Here is a 13,995-nt window from a genome sequence, read left to right on the forward strand (position 1 = left end):
CTTTAAATTGCATTGTTTAAAAGCTACAACTGCAAATCAAAATCAAGGTTGTCTATGAAATCATGACCTTAACTAGCTGCATTCACCGTAGCTTAAAACTTCATTAAAAAAAAGTACCATACAAGAATTTCTTGAGTTCGGGAGTTGTTGGGGTTTTTTAGTGGATGAGGAAAAGAATGAGCATCTTCTAAGTATCTAATCCTGTATGAATATAATTGCTTTACAACCTGATCTATGACCTAGCTAAGCTCAAGCACTGATTTATACTGATGTAGTCTCATTCTTGTCAACAAGTTTACAGTTAAACTTAACGGGGTGGGCCCAGTTCAGAAAAAAAATAACTGCCTTTGAACCAAATTAATCCCATGTGCTTCGATGAGATGAAATCAACCAGCTTTGCCTCAACTGAAGTATAGATCAGATGGCAAACAATCTGACTGCTTTTTCTTACTCTAATTCATTCTTCACCCTGGCCTTTCTATTCCTTTCTCATTTCTGTCCATTCACAGCCTTTCTTGCTCTTGACAATTCAACTGTAAACTCCTTGGGACAGCAACATCTGCATTTTTAAATGATTACCTTCTTTTATATATATAAAAAAATTAAGTCAAACCAATCAATACAAAGGAGCTTCTGTATTTTTGATCATTTTATGTTGTGCCATGTGTTATGTTATATACACTAAATTATAGGATACCATGAATCAAAATCGGAAACTGATTGTGGTTGGCACTGTTCCCATTGCTCTGATAGGCCCTCAAACTATGCTGATTTTGACTCCACTGTAGGGGGCATTTTGATTTCCCACAATACTCTAGTATTTGCCAACCATCAACCCATTTCAAAATCTGAAAAACTCATGGGCATACCCACCCCTCCCTTTCAGAAAAAGCAAACTGCCCACACAAACCCAGTCAGGCACCATTCTCTTCCACCGCTACTCAAAAAACCCTAAACAAACACACCCTGGGAGAAATAGGGTTGTGAGTTTGGGGAGTGGTGGTGGTTAAGCTGTATGCCTGAGTCCCTTCCAATTCCTGGATCCCACAAGGATTTGATTGCTGGAATAGTCAGGCCAGATTCTTGGTAGTGGCCTAAGCATGGGTTGTTGAGGTCACAAAGGAAGTGACTCCATATCAGAGCGTCAGGGAACTGCCATCAGCTCAGAGGCGAGAGGTGGAAGGGCAGTTGTGTTACAGGGAGCCTCCCAAGATCTTGCGAAGCAGTTCTTCCTTGGGCAAGGAGGAAAGCCCCGCCTCCAGCGGGGAGGGGATGCAAGGGCCAGGAGATGCTAGGGAGAGCCCCAACAACGAGCCTGAGCAAACCGGAGAGGAGGGAAACACCCCTTTGCCAGCGCCCACTCTGCACAGTAGGTTCCGGCGCAGAGAGGGTAGGAGAAGAATGGGGGTCACATGACTGTTATGCTGGGGGAGGTACAAGGACCAGCCACGCCCAGATTCTGCTAGCGACTGAGCAGAAACGGATTTGCGACACTCTGCACGGTAAAAAGTCCGTTTTAACAATAAAGCCTGGAAAAGACAGGTTGGAGTCTTGCCTGTTTGCTCTCGAGCAACCACAACAGCACTTGACACAGACGACAAATGGGTGCCCCCAGTCAACTGGCTGTTGGCGAGAAGGACAAAGGCCAGTGCTATGTGAGTAAGCTAGAAGTTAGAAGCAGGCTGAAGTCTGTGAGGGAGAGATGTGCTTGATTTCTGCTGGAATCCAAGGCTGCAGCTGTCATGATCTGAGGTGTGAGCAGCAAGAGTTCAGGGCTGGCACGCCAAAACTGAGGTACAGGCGGTGGTGCAGGTAGCAGAGGCAGTCCAACTGGTGGGTCCATGGTCAGGAACAGAGGAGGTCAGGATGCAGGAGCAGAAGCAGAAGCAGGCTACAGCTTGGCATAAGACCATGTTGCTGTGGCAAAGACCAAGGGCGAAATGCAGGCCTTATATCAGTGGTTCCCAACCTTGTTTTGGCAATGCCCCACCTAAGCATCTATAAAATCCTGATGCCTCCCCACCCCCCGTGACATATAATTCTTATTATTCAAAAAGTGAACTCCTATTCACATGGAGGAAACCTAAAAGGCCATTCCCTGTTAATATCTCATTCTCGAATTATCCCCCTTAAAAATCAAATTGCCCCTCTGTGGGGCATGTGTCCCACATTGGGAACCACGACCTTATATAGACTTCCTGAGCTTGCCCCCAGCTGCAGAGCATCTCATCAGATGACTGCACTTGCCGGCCTCCACCCGATTCCCCTAAGGCAAGCACGACCAGGCCCTGGTTCCCTCAAACCTCACGGTGCTCATTACAGCAGCTATGGGGGAAGCAAGACCACCTTGGGGTGTGAACACTGTGAGCCACTCCACCACATACTCAGGTTGCGTTGTTGTTGTTGTTTAGTCATTTAGTCATGTCCGACTCTTCGTGACCCCATGGACCAGAGCACGCCAGGCACTCCTGTGTTCCACTGCCTCCTGGAGTTTCATCAAATTCATGTTGGTCGCTTCTATAACACTGTCCAACCATCTCGTCCTCTGTCGTCCCCTTCTCCTTGTGCCCTCCATCTTTCCCAACATCAGGGTCTTTTCCAGGGAGTCTTCTCTTCTCATGATGTGGCCAAAGTATTGGAGCCTCAGCTTCAGGATCTGTCCTTCCAGTGAGCACTCAGGGCTGATTTCCTTCAGAATTGATAGGTTTGATCTTCTTGCAGTCCATGGGACTCTCAAGAGTCTCCTCCAGCACCATAATTCAAAACAGGTTGCGTTAGATGTACATAAACCATATATCCTAAAGACATCTCGGTCTCCACTGTCGCTCATTCCAAGGAAGCCAAATCTTGGGTAAGTGCCCTGGATTCTCACACGGTTCAGAGATTGGGGTGGTGTGCGACAACCGCATACCCAATCCGCACGCAAAACCCACAAAATCGCATGCACCCAAAATTAAAATGGGTAGCACTCCCCAGTGCTCCACTACCACCTTGAAACTTACCAGATAGCAACAAGACCCCTTTCTTCCCCACCAGCTTCCTTTCTTAACAACAACAGTCAGCTTGACAAGGCATGCTAGGAAGCTCTGGCTGCCTTGCCTTCTGGGTACCACACTGGTGACACCAACTGTACAGTGAAGCTATATCAGGGCCTTTGTGAGAAATTCAAATGGTTCTCTCCAATGTCAAGTGCTTGGAATAGTGACAGGAGAGACCATCGCTACTGAGCTTGACAGCTATCCAAGGACCCCACTATCTGTGTTCAGAACCGTTGTTTCCATCCAAATGAAAATTTCCATGAAAAAGCAATATTTTCACTTAATATGCACGTACCTCAATATATTTTCTCACACAATATGCATTTCTAGACCTAGTTTCTCTCTCCAAATAAGCAATTTAAAATTTATTTCGTATGTATGTGTGTTTTAGCCAAGAACTGTGTCAGAACATTCAGGAATTTGCAAAAGATCAACTTCAAGCATTTCTGAGCAGAGGCAGCCTAACTAAACAGAAATTATATCATTCAGTTACGCTGTTAAGCCAGCTTCTTTTATTAATTTCCTTTAAACCTGGTAAGTAAAAACTAACAAGTCTGTGTCGTTTTAGCTCCACGGTAATTGGCACACATTTAAAAAACACACACACACCACTTTCTGAACCTTTCTCTAAGCAAAGTTCACATTTTGACTTAATCCACAAAAGCTCAAACTATGAAAAAATTATAGTGCCCTTCATTTTATTTTATTTTTAATGTAACTTTCATAACTACACATGCGACCTCTATCGCAACCCCCCCATCTAAGTTCTACAATCTGCAAGCTATAGCCTCAGTCTGTTTTGCAGTGACTCATTTTTTTTTTAATTTTAAAGATGCATTATCTCTAGCTAGTAAATTAACAGCAGCCTATAGTGCACACACTGTCATCCATCTGCTTAAGGCTTCTTGTCATATGACACCAGCCTTGTATCTATAGATTTCATGCGGTATTCAAAAGCGATCAACCCTGCCTTCGAGATAGCCCACCTTCTGGCTCCAGGCTAGAAAAGTGACTCTGTATTTCCAAGTCTAATGACTGCAGAGGTAACAGAAGTTTTCCTTCTCCCCCATTAAGGGTCTGGCATCTCAGAAGGTGGGGGGGGGACACAGACTCTAATTAAAATTGCTAGATTATTTTTTTTTTAAGGAAACCAAACTAATTGGCTCTTACCCGCTGTTACCAATCATAAGGGAGCAATGACACACCTTCCGTGTCCCCATCTGCATATCACTGGCCTTTACTGCAAGGAATTGATTAAAAAAAAACAACCTACCATAACAAATTATTTCCAGTGAGCTAGCTACGTAAGCCAGTTGCCACCATTTTGTTTCCTACTCTTGACATTTTATTACAGGTGGCATGACCAAGGATGGAAACACAGGTTTGAGCTATGCACATGGAGATCAAAACTACATCCCCAGTGGCTTCCATTGATCTGCATGGCAGGGAAGTAAACAGGCTGCAACCTGGGTCACAGAAATCAGAGAGGGAACAGGAACATGCTGGACAGTTGTTGTGATAGATCAGAGATGGTAAATCTGAGACCCTCCAGAAGTTATTGGAACTCTGTCTTCCATCAGCTTCCAGTCTGCATGACCAAAGGTGATGGAGGATGTGAGTTGCCATCCAGCAGCATCTAGAGAGCCACAGGTTCCCTATCTCTGAATTAAGTGAAGACTTTGAGCCTACTGGGCTCACTCTCCTCCAAAACAAGTGTGATGACAACCACAGGAAAGCCTATGAACCTTCTATGTGGGGTTATCACTCACCATGAAATGATTTTGTATGGGGGCTCCATAATGGCACCACTGCATCTGGTGGAGCACTGAGCATGGTTATGTTATACCTCTGTACCATTGCAGTAACTACGAAGTAACTTTATAAAGTGAGAGTTACACAGACCCCAAGTCTTGAGTGAAAGTTCCACATAATGCCCAGTAAAGCTCCATACACACCAACGGTGCTGCTGTATAAATAAAGGGTATATAAATACACTATATAAACAAAGTGGTACTTGATTTCCTACATCAGCAGAGAGTTGGACTATGTTACTTTTGAGGTCCCTTCCAGCTTTATGATTCAATGATTCGCCATCATCACATGCAGCAATTATAATCAAAACTCATCAAGATTCTAATCTCTTGAGCAACACTAACTAATAGCATCACATCTTCTGCTTTAGGTAGCTGTTTACAAGCACTATAGAACAGCAAACATAAAGCTCAGGTGCTAAAGAACTTCTGCAAATTATGAACTGCTCTAGTTTAGTCTAGTCTCTCTGGTATGCACTCTTGGAATCTTGACAGGCCTAGAGCCAAACCAGACATGTTGCTCATCAAGTAACTTCATAGAATCATAGAAACAGAATTGTAGAGTTGGAAGGGATCATCTAGTCCAACTTGTGTCTTTCTTTCTTTCTTTCTTTCTTTCTTTCTTTCTTTCTTTCTTTCTTTCCCTCCCAAATAGCAGCTGTGGGGAAGGGAGAAATCTGGGTCAGCACTCGAGTGTGAGGGAAGACATGTTTAAGCCTTTATCTTCAGATGCGGGACAACAGACCCTTTCCTTCTTCTCTCTGACTCTTTCGCCTTTACTGTGATTAGTCTCCTCCTCAGAGAGTCCCATCTCATCCTTGTCTACAAACTGAAAGACCCAAATTAGGTTCCTCTGGTAGCAGCCTATGGCCTGGTTTGTGCCACATGGTAAGCTAAACTATGGCTTATTGAGGCCAAGTAAACATGTGGGCTCCTGCAGAGTTGCTCACGGCTGCTATCCCCAGTCCTTTTTGCTCCCAAAATTCACGGAGCTAAACCAAGGATCGGCTTAATGTGTCCTTCAAACTGGGACTCATGGTTAAGCTCTCTATTCACAGCTATGAGCTACAGCCAAGGTCTGTTATTGTCTACAGCTTGAGGTTAGTAAGGAGACTGCTGAACCACAAACCCAGGTCTGAATGAGACATTAAGCCAAACCTTGCTTTAACTCAATGTGGTTTGATGGTAAAAAGGCCCAAGGAGGATCAAAGCATGCTCCTCTCCATGAGTGTGCATGTTCACGTGGTCCCAGTAAGCCATAGCTTGACTCAACATGTTATGCAAACCAGGCCTATGAATAGCCGGTGCCCAATCTGATCTCTTAGAAGAGTTCCTTAACTCTCCAAAGTTCCATGTCCAGACATTTATTTAGCTTTCCAATCTGACAAGACTACAGCAGTCTTCCTTCCTGATCTTGAGAACAAAAGAGGTGGCTTTCCAATGGTTTCATTAGGCAATACTCCTCATATTTTGCATCACCAAAATCATAACTGACTCTCCCCTCAGAAGACAGCTCCAATGAATTGTAAGCACTTAATGCCTGGGCTCTAACAAGATTCAGAGGGGAAATGGCTATCTTCTGCTGATCTAGAGTATCAACTGACTGAATGGCTATCAGAAACAGCTGCATTTCCTCCTTAAACCTTTTCCAGCCCTCAGCCCTGTTATCTTAGACATTCAAGAATGAGAAGACCTTTAAATAGTTCATAATAATATATTGTTTCCACAACATCTGTTTACTTTGGTCCATAGTCTATGCGCAAGTTTCACTCCTAATTCAGCAGACTGCTATGTTGCATTTTCGTAGCTCTGCTATTAAAACAAACACCAAGTAATGTCATTAAGTAACTCCATTAATCATAATTAAAAACTATCAAGTCCATGTCCTAGATCCAACTGTCACACACAGCAAATGTTAGGGCTCACCATGTCTTAGGGCAGAGGTGAGGAATTTTGGTCCACAGGCCAGAGGCAACTCACTGCTAGAGTTTATATGCTCCTCTGGGTTCCTCTATCAGCTGTTCAACAGGGAGGGTGAAAGGCTTTGATGTTGCACAGTGGTGACAATTGCATCTCCTTCTTCTGCAAGGAGACCTGCTGCATGATAAACTTATATGTCCAAGCATTTAATAAAGTTGTGGCCTGCTATTTACCACTCAAATGCTGTGAGTTGGCACTGTGTCTTCATCCTCACTGCCGAATAATTAAGAGCGGGTCACTGAGAGCACAAATCCTCCACCTAAAATGACCAGAAAAGAGAAAATGTATCACACACACAAATGAGAGCAAAAGTAGTCATAGATTTGAATAACATCTGCATGCATTGGAGATGGCCAGTTGGACTACTATCCAGATGCTAACTGTTGACGGGCAACTTCAAGGCTTTCACTCTCTGTTTTCCTTGTTTTTTTCTTTTAACCAGACTTGGACCAGGCAGTCCTTCAGACAGAAGACTCCTGAAAATAAAGGGCTGTGCTCTGAAAGTTCATCTAACAGAGAACAGCCCTCTGTACAGCAAGACGCCTGGCCACATTACTTCCCAAATTTGGTACTGCAGGAGAGATCATGTCCTCCCTAAAAGAGGGCACGTGTTGCGGTGACACCTGGAGACTGACCTCCTGTGTTGTGGGTGGGTTGGATTGGTTTGCCACAACAGCCGATTGGTAGGTTCCTCGATGTTGGGTTCAATCTGACCAATGGGGCACAGTCCAAATGGATTGAAGGACCTATTTATACCCATGCATATGACCCTAAGCTTCCTCTTTTGGCTCATGCATTCGGAACACCCACCCACCTCTCCCTAATTTTAGGGATTTGTGCGATTGACCTTGCTATGCTGTCGTGTGTCGTCTGTCATTGGGACAGGGGCACAGTAGGAATTTCCCCACTTGGCTGATTGGCTGTTGCCATTTGGGATTCCAAATGTTGCCGTGTAACAAATCGTCACAACTTGTAAGGTTGTGGATAGGCACTGGTTCAGGTGGTAGGGATGGGGGAGCGGTCTCGCCACCCCTATGTGAAGGGTATTCCGTTAAAGGAATCCAGGGACTCAACTGGTTTGGTCAACCCCTGAGAGGGGGTTGTGCCCATACCTGAGTCCAGGGGGGCATCTAGGTGGTGAACAGAGTCTGTCCCCGGCTTTTCATCTTCCCAGGTGTTCACGCTTGGCTGACCTATGCTGGTGCCCTGGGTCAGCGCTGCCTGCAAGAGTGCAGGGAGCCAGTCGAACCAGAGCCTATGCAACCACTCACTTTCTGTAATCAATAAAGTTGTGGCCTAAATTCTGCCAAACACCAAAACTAAAATTTGAGTCATGTGTGAATTTATTTAGGGGGGAGGTTTCTGGGTCTGAACACGCAAAAGCAAATGATATAACTATCAATGCCTAAAAGTGGAAGAGGAAGGGTAAAGGAAGTGGGGTGGTTTCAAAGGGTGAAAGAAATGGAAGTGAGATTGTGATGATAGAGTTACATACCCTCCAACATTTCTCTGCTGAAAATAGGGACATATTATTATTATTATTATTATTATTATTATTATTATTACCCACCCATCTGACTGGGTTGCCCCAGCCACTCTAGGTGGCTTCCAGCTTATATAAAAACATAACAAAACATAAAATATTTTTTTTTAAAAAAATCCCTATATAGGGCTGTCTTCAGTTGTCTTCTAAAGGTTGTATAGTTACTTATCTCCTTGGCTCTGGGGTTGCATAACTCCATACCCTCCCACATTTCTCTGAGGAAAATAGGTATGTCCTAAGGAAAAGTGGGACATTCCAGGATCAAATCAGAAACTGGGATGGCGTCTGTAAATCCAGGACTGTCCCTGGAAAATAGGGACACTTGGAGGGTCTGGAGTTATCCTCACCTGAGAAGCAGAGAGAAGGCCCTAGCCTGAAACGATGTGGGGTAGCATCCCACCCCACTCTGCCCACCCGCCCACCCCACACAAGGAATAGGTGGGCCCTCATCTGTATTGCTCCTAATCACCACAGAAAACATGTATTATATATTAGCCTGCTGAAGATGTTTGAATTTTAAAGCAGAATAATAACAACGGAGACCCATCAGCTCAGTCATTAGCACTTTTGCTTTCTAGTTGAAGGTGAAAGGCTGACTTTACAAAAAAACAAAAACAAAGTTTCACTCTCTCTCTCTTTTTTTTACAGGAACACCTGTCTCATCAGCAGGACCACTCTGAAGGGAAGGGCCTCCAGGCACCTCAGTCCCATGATTCTCCATGCCTCATTCTTCATCCACGCTGCTAGTAATGTACCATCACTGGCACAGTTACACCTGAACACTCTGGTGCTGCCAAACACCTGGCTTGATTTTCCACTGTCCAAATGAAAAATAAGCATAATCTGCTTTTTTGAGGATACAGCAAATGAGGGAGTTCGTGACAAATTGTGTTAGTTTATGCAGAATAGTGATAATAAGATACAAATGAGGATTTTCGTTGTTGTTGCTTAATGAATAATACTAATCACATTTTCAATAAATGTGGTGCCCTTCTCATTAGAGAGAATGCATAAAACCAGCTTAATTTATTTGCGACTAGTTATACATAGTTTAAATATTTGCTAAAGGTTTTCTCTTTTTTTATTTTTTAAAAAAGGAAAATAAAGCTTTCTGCAAAAGCAGCCATAATCGTTCAGAGAAGGCTACGATTGTAACTTTTCGTGTTCCTTTTCGTTTTGCAGCATATGATCTATACCCCCAGCTTCTCAAGATGCTAGAGAAAGGATATTATTGATTTACATGCTAATTCTCCAACTGTTACTAATTTTCTTGATTCCAGCTTCCAAAGTTGCACTACCGACATTCATCACTGTAGTACACTAGAGGGGCTGAGCATCCTTTCCAATAAATTACAAGAACTATGACTAATTATAGTGATATTAACTATGCAAAGTAACTTGTGCCTTGAAATGGAGATGTTTATCATTTCAAATTATGCCTTTGACTCCTGATGGCCTCAGAAATGGCAGCCTTCCCATTAAAAAAAAAAAAAAAATATTACGGGCTATGAACATGCCAGGAGCTTGGATGGGTTCGCACAATAAATAAGAAGTGATGGCTTTTTTCAATGGCTACTAGCCATTGGAGGCAATATGCCTCTGAATACCAGCTGCTGGGAATCACAAGTGGGAAGGATACTGATGCACAGATCCTGTTCTGGGGCATCTGATTGGCCACTGTGAGGACAGCACATTGGTGAAGATGAGCCGTAGGCCTGATCCAGGAGGACCCTTCTTATATTATTTCATGTGTCCATTCAGCCCCTGATCCTCTCACTCATGGATACAGCCTTGTGGCCTTGGACTGTTTCAACTTACCATATTATATCCCACTTTATCAAGATGATAAAGAGTATCAGAGTACCCAACTAGATGTGATGTTAAATGTGTCATTGTATTTAATGTGACTATTCCTCCTCCCTTTCTATTTTTTTATTGGTTTTCAAATACAGAGGTACCTCGGGTTAAGAACTTAATTCGTTCTGGAGGTCCGTTCTTAACCTGAAACTGTTCTTTTTTTAAAAAAAAAAAATTATTAACCGACCAATCAAATCAAATTAAATCACATCACATAAATTCCGAATTACAAAGCCGAATTTTAAATTTTTGTTGAGGGGACCCATATTTCAAGTTCCGAAGGGGGATTCCGATCATCATCTTGCTACTGCGTTAATATCCAAATCAGTCCAAATAAAGTTCATAAAGTTCATAATTCTGTCCAGTCTTATCTTGCTGTTTCCACATCTCATCTTGTTCGTATATTTTTTTTCTTTTTTCTTTATGATCTCTTCTGATAATCTCCTTAAGCAGATAAACACCAATTATAATCCTATGTGAATTTTTCCGTTCGTCCAATCCTCATATCAAGATGGTTTCCATATATCATCACTTTCATAAATAACATCGCTCTTTCCATCATTAATCTTGCAAAACTGTCGCTCTTAAGTCCCTCTGAGTTGTCACATCCAAAATATAAAAGCAGCTCTATTTCTCCTCCCAGACTTAAGTCCTCCGACAGAACTTGCCAACATGGTGACGGTATTTTTAACTGCGTCATTCCAAAGCTCTTATACTTTGCACGATCTTCTTAAAACATGCTTTAGTTAGAAAATTTATCTCCAACAGTCATAAATCCACAGCTTAAGTCATTAAAACGACATTTTGACTTGGGGGGGGGGAGGGATTCTTGGTTAATCACATAGAGGAGGAGAAAGGAAAGTTTTCCCCCCTCCCCCCTTCAGCCCTTTGCCGTACCAAGCCTTGGTGTTTCTTCTCATGATTTATCTTGTTCCTCCGACTCGTCTTGTTTATCAGAGATCTCTTCAGTTAGCAGTCTTTACTCCCCCTCCTTCCTTGAAATATGTGCATTCGCTTCCTCCTAATTGTTTCTTTTGAAGTTCTTGCAGCTAGTGGCGCGAATCAGGGACAGCGTCCAGGAGCGCCGAGATCCACAGGAGGGCATTGTGCCTAGTGCCCCCATCCCCACAAATTCGGGGGTGGTATAGGGCACAGCAGGCAAGGGCAGCCCCCCCCCACAACCTTGGGGGGTAGGGAGGCTATTTACTCCCATCACAGCCTCCTAATTACCTCGTGTGGGTCGGAGAGATGTTATTGTCAGCCATCTTCCGATGCGCCCCTAGTGGCCCCTCAACCTGAAACTGTTCTTAACCTGAAGTACCACTTTAGCTAATGGGGCCTCCCACTGCTGCCGTGCCACCGGAGCACGATTTCTGTTCTCATCCTGAAGCAAAGTTCTTAACCTGAAGCACTATTTCTGGGTTAGCGGAGTCTGTAACCTGAAGCGTATGTAACCCTAGGTACCACTGTATAAACATGCAACATAAAACAGTGCAAAGTCCAAATATCGAGATTACTCTGAATCTCCTGACTTTCCCTCATCTCTTCCATGGGTCCTTTTGATTCTATTTTCAACTGCATATCAGTACTTCTCCAATTTCCTAAGTTATCTATACGTTTTAGTACATTACAAGTGTATTTAAAATCCTGCTAATGTTTTGGCCTGTTTGACAATGATTTTGTATATACATTATGAACATTTTCCATTCTTTTTTAAATTTCTTGTCTTCTTGATTCCTCAGCTTCCCAGTTAATTTTGCCATTTCGGCATAATCCATCAACTTGGTTTGCCATTCTTCTCTGGTCGGGGCTGTCTCTTCCTCCATCTCTGAGCTAGTAACTTCTGAGCGGCCGTTGTAGCATTCACAGTTTCCTCTAGTCCTTTGGAATCTTGGTACCTATAATTCCTAATAAAAACTTTAACAAAAGTTATTTTAAACATTTTTTCCATTTCATTATATATCATTTCCCTTTTTTATAGTTTTATGTGTGTCCACCACATATGACAAAAGGTACCTTCTTTTTCTTTACTTTTCCAGCATATATTAGTACTTGTTCTATACATTTTTGCTAATTTAGCCATGGTCAAATATCACCGGTACATCATTTCATATAATTTTCTTTCAATAAAGAACATGCCATAAATTTCAGATCTGTTTTCCATAGCCTCTCCCAGTCTGTCATTTGTATATTATGTCCCATATCTTTGGCCCATTGTAACATTGCAGATTTGACCTGTTCATCTTTGGTATCCCATTCCAGGAGCAAATTATACATTTTCAACAATAATTTAATATTATCTTCTAAGATCTCTCTTTGAAATCTTGATTTTCCTCCTCCCTTTCTAGATAGCACTTGTCTGGAGGGAGGGAATAAGAACATATGAAGAATCCACTGGATCAGGCCAGTGGCCCAATCAGTCCATTATCCTGTTATCACAGTGGCCAACCAGATGCTCATGGGATCATGTCCACAAGCAGGATGTGAATTCAACAACACTCTCACCTCCCACAGTTCCCTGTATCTGATATTAAAATCAGAATCAAGACCTCTGTATGTGGGAAGGAGTTCTACCCTCTGCCATGATTGTTCTGGACTCATCACACAAGTTCTCTATCCAGTCAACTACACTCACATTAACCCCACACTTCCATGAAAATCAGTCTTCAACTTCTTAGCTTTAGAAGGTACCACCGCCATGTCTCTTCTCTTTGTCAGGAGTGCTCTGATGGTGTTTCCTGCTTGGCAGGGGGTTGGACTTGATGGCCCTTGTGGTCTCTTCCAACTCTATGATTCTATGATTCTATGACCCTAGACTGGAATATGGACACAAAGAGAGTTTTACCAAGATATCAAAAGCAGAAAACCTGGATACTGAAAACTCCTTAGAGCCCTGACAAAGTTATCCCGAGCAAACCTTGTGTCATGTTCTGCTTTAGAGGGACAAACCTTCAATACAGTGGTTCTCAGGAAACTGTAATGCAAAAATACGCTGTCGAAATGAAGGCTGCTTCCCATAGCATTATTTAGTGACACCAATGACAATCTCTTTCTGGTTTGACTTCACAGTTTCGAAAGAGAGCTCAGACCTCTCCTCCTACCTAGTTTCCTTTCCTGGGTGGACAAGAACACACACTTTGCCTGATTGTTTCTAATTCCCATGGCAGCCAAATGTATTAAAGTTGTGGCAAAACCATCTTGCCACCCAGACTTGTAAGGTAGCTCCCATTTGCAAAGGAGAATTGCACACACGGCAGAAATGTCGCGCTTCCAAAACAATTTAAGGCAAATAAATGACAGATGTGTCAATCTGCCTGTGGAAATGAGTGGATGAACTCAAAGCAAACTGATCAGAGGCAACTGCATCCTTCGCGCAGAAAAGAATTGCACATTTGCCATGTGGTACTTGCCTACCATTTCTATTTGTAATATTTTGGTTTCTACCAAAGAAAATAATAGCACAAGTTACACATAAGATATTGTTCACATAAAGTCGTACCTCCAGTGTCATGACTCCCCTAGATTCAAAGGACTATATTGATCCTATGACAATTGTGTCTATCAGATGATGGCCATTTCATGAAGTCCCATTTATCATGGAGATATAGCATGCCATGTGGATGACTTTGGCCCTGCATCTCCACTCCCATCATCCAGCCCGGACAGAGATCCAGCTCCGAGGGACTTCTGGCAGTTCCCTCATTGCGAGGTTACAGAGAACCAGGCAGAGGGCCTTCTCAGTAGTGGCACCCACCCTGTGAAACGC

At 43.0% G+C, this 13,995-nt stretch overlaps 1 long non-coding RNA gene across 2 annotated transcripts; it reads left to right on the forward strand.

Moving 5' to 3' along the window:
• The first annotated feature begins 1,168 nt into the window (after positions 1-1,168).
• On the forward strand, positions 1,169-10,273 carry LOC308478788. 2 transcript variants are annotated; one of them, XR_013987274.1, is made up of 4 exons: positions 1,169-1,373; positions 1,616-1,655; positions 7,272-7,512; positions 9,021-10,273. It is a non-coding gene; the product is annotated as an uncharacterized lncRNA (long non-coding RNA). The 2 variants fall into 2 exon arrangements; XR_013987275.1 differs by lacking the exon at positions 7,272-7,512.
• Positions 10,274-13,995: the final 3,722 nt, after the last annotated feature.

This window comes from Podarcis pityusensis (assembly GCF_964106645.2).
Source record: "Podarcis pityusensis genome assembly, chromosome: 6".
Taxonomy (NCBI): Eukaryota; Metazoa; Chordata; class Lepidosauria; order Squamata; family Lacertidae; genus Podarcis; species Podarcis pityusensis.